The sequence below is a fragment of the Oncorhynchus keta genome, chromosome 4 (genome assembly GCF_023373465.1).
Source record: "Oncorhynchus keta strain PuntledgeMale-10-30-2019 chromosome 4, Oket_V2, whole genome shotgun sequence".
Taxonomy (NCBI): Eukaryota; Metazoa; Chordata; class Actinopteri; order Salmoniformes; family Salmonidae; genus Oncorhynchus; species Oncorhynchus keta.
The window spans coordinates 3,906,414-3,909,870 of record NC_068424.1 but is presented as its reverse complement, the minus strand read 5'-3'; positions in this window follow the sequence as shown (position 1 = coordinate 3,909,870).

Below are 3,457 nucleotides of genomic sequence, written 5' to 3'. Positions count from 1 at the left end.
TAGGCTACCCTCCCGCCTCCACTCTAACCACTAGGCTACCCTCCGCCCCTCCACTCTAACCACTAGGCTACTTGCTGCCCCTCCACTCTAACCACTAGGCTACCCTGCCGCCCTCCACTCTAACCACTAGGCTACCTCCCGCCCCTCCACTCTAACCACTAGGCTACCCTCCCGCCCTCCACTCTAACCACTAGGCTACCCTCCCGCCCTCCACTCTAACCACTAGGCTACCCTCCCGCCCCTCCACTCTAACCACTAGGCTACCCTCTCCCGCCTCCACTCTAACCACTAGGGCTACCCTCCCGCCCCTCCACTCTAACCACTAGGCTACCCCTCCCGCCTCCACTCTAACCACTAGGCTACCTCCCTCCCTCCACTCTAACCACTAGGCTACCCTCCCGCCCTCCACTCTAACCACTAGGCTACCCTCCCGCCCTCCACTCTAACCACTAGGCTACTCCCTCCCGCCCTCCACTCTAACCACTAGGCTACCTCCCGCTCTATACTCTAACCACTAGGCTACCTCCCGCCTCCATTCTAACCACTAGGCTACCCTGCCGCCCTCCACTCTAACCACTAGGCTACCCTCCCGCCTCCACTCTAACCACTAGGCTACCCTCCCGCCCTCCACTCTAACCACTAGGCTACCTCCCCGCCCTCCACTCTAACCACTAGGCTACCCTCCCGCCCTCCACTCTAACCACTAGGCTACCTGCCGCCTCCACTCTAACCACTAGGCTACCCTCCCGCCCTCCACTCTAACCACTAGGCTACCCTCCCGCCCTCCACTCTAACCACTAGGCTACCCTCCCGCCTCCACTCTAACCACTAGGCTACCCTCCCGCCCTCCACTCTAACCACTAGGCTACCTCCCGCCCTCCACTCTAACCACTAGGCTACTCCTCCCGCCTCCACTCTAACCACTAGGCTACCTCCCGCCCTCCACTCTAACCACTAGGCTACCTGCCGCCTCCACTCTAACCACTAGGCTACCCTCCCGCCCTCCACTCTAACCACTAGGCTACCTCCCGCCCCTCCACTCTAACCACTAGGCTACCCTCCCGCCTCCACTCTAACCACTAGGCTACCCTCCCGCCCTCCACTTCTAACCACTAGGCTACCTCCTCCCGCCCTCCACTCTAACCACTAGGCTACCCCTCCCGCCTCCACTCTAACCACTAGGCTACCCTCCCGCCCCTCCACTCTAACCACTAGGCTACCCTCCCGCCCCTCCACTTCTAACCACTAGGCTACCTCCCGCCCTCCACTCTAACCACTAGGCTACCTCCCCGCTTCTCCACTCTAACCACTAGGCTACTCCCTCCCGCCTCCACTCTAACCACTAGGCTACCCTCCCCGCCCTCCACTCTAACCACTAGGCTACCTCCCGCCTCTCCACTCTAACCACTAGGCTACCCTCCCGCCTCCACTCTAACCACTAGGCTACCTCCCGCCCTCCACTCTAACCACTAGGCTACCCTGCCGCCTCCACTCTAACCACTAGGCTACCTCCCGCCTCCACTCTAACCACTAGGCTACCTCCGCCTCCACTCTAACCACTAGGCTACCCTCCCGCCCCTCCACTCTAACCACTAGGCTACCCTCCCGCCCCTCCACTCTAACCACTAGGCTACCTGCCGCCTCCACTCTAACCACTAGGCTACCCTCCCGCCCCTCCACTCTAACCACTAGGCTACCCTCCCGCCCCTCCACTCTAACCACTAGGCTACCCTCCCGCCCCTCCACTCTAACCACTAGGCTACCCTCCCGCCTCCACTCTAACCACTAGGCTACCCTCCCGCCCCTCCACTCTAACCACTAGGCTACCCTCCCGCCCCTCCACTCTAACCACTAGGCTACCCTCCCGCCCCTCCACTCTAACCACTAGGCTACCCTCCCGCCCCTCCACTCTAACCACTAGGCTACCCTCCCGCCCCTCCACTCTAACCACTCTAACCACTAGGCTACCTCCCGCCCTCCACTCTAACCACTAGGCTACCTGCCGCCTCCACTCTAACCACTAGGCTACCCTCCCGCCCCTCCACTCTAACCACTAGGCTACCCTCCCGCCTCCACTCTAACCACTAGGCTACCCTCCCGCCCTCCACTCTAACCACTAGGCTACCTCCCGCCCTCCACTCTAACCACTAGGCTACCTCCCGCCTCCACTCTAACCACTAGGCTACCTGCCGCCTCCACTCTAACCACTAGGCTACCTCCCGCCCCTCCACTCTAACCACTAGGCTACCCTGCCGCCCCTCCACTCTAACCACTAGGCTACCCTCCCGCCCTCCACTCTAACCACTAGGCTACCCTCCCGCCCTCCACTCTAACCACTAGGCTACCCTCCCGCCTCCACTCTAACCACTAGGCTACCCTCCCGCCCCTCCACTCTAACCACTAGGCTACCCTGCCGCCTCCACTCTAACCACTAGGCTACCCTCCCGCCCCTCCACTCTAACCACTAGGCTACCCTCCCGCCTCCACTTCTAACCACTAGGCTACCCTCCCGCCCCTCCACTCTAACCACTAGGTTACCTCCCGCCCCTCCACTCTAACCACTAGGCTACCCTCCCGCCCTCCACTCTAACCACTAGGCTACCCTGCCGCCCTCCACTCTAACCACTAGGCTACCCTCCCGCCTCCACTCTAACCACTAGGCTACCCTCCCGCCCTCCACTCTAACCACTAGGCTACCCTCCCGCCCTCCACTCTAACCACTAGGCTACCTCCGCCTATCCACTCTAACCACTAGGCTACCCTCCCGCCCCCTCCACTCTAACCACTAGGCTACCCTCCCGCCCTCCACTCTAACCACTAGGCTACTCCTCCCGCCCCTCCACTCTAACCACTAGGCTACCTCCCGCCTCCACTCTAACCACTAGGCTACCCTCCCGCCCCTCCACTCTAACCACTAGGCTACCTCCCGCCCTCCACTCTAACCACTAGGCTACCCTCCCGCCCCTCCACTCTAACCACTAGGCTACCCTCCCGCCCCTCCACTCTAACCACTAGGCTACCCTCCCGCCTCCACTCTAACCACTAGGCTACCCTCCCGCCCCTCCACTCTAACCACTAGGCTACCTCCCGCCTCCACTCTAACCACTAGGCTACCTCCCGCCTCCACTCTAACCACTAGGCTACCTCCCGCCCTCCACTTCTAACCACAAGGCTACCTGCCGCCCCTCCACTCTAACCACTAGGCTACCCTCCCGCCCTCCACTCTAACCACTAGGCTACCCTCCCGCCCTCCACTCTAACCACTAGGCTACCTCCGCCCCTCCACTCTAACCACTAGGCTACCCTCCCGCCTCCACTCTAACCACTAGGCTACCCTCCCGCCCTCCACTCTAACCACTAGGCTACCCTCCCCCCTCCACTCTAACCACTAGGCTACCTCCCGCCCTCCACTCTAACCACTAGGCTACCCCTCCCGCCCCTCCACTCTAACCACTCC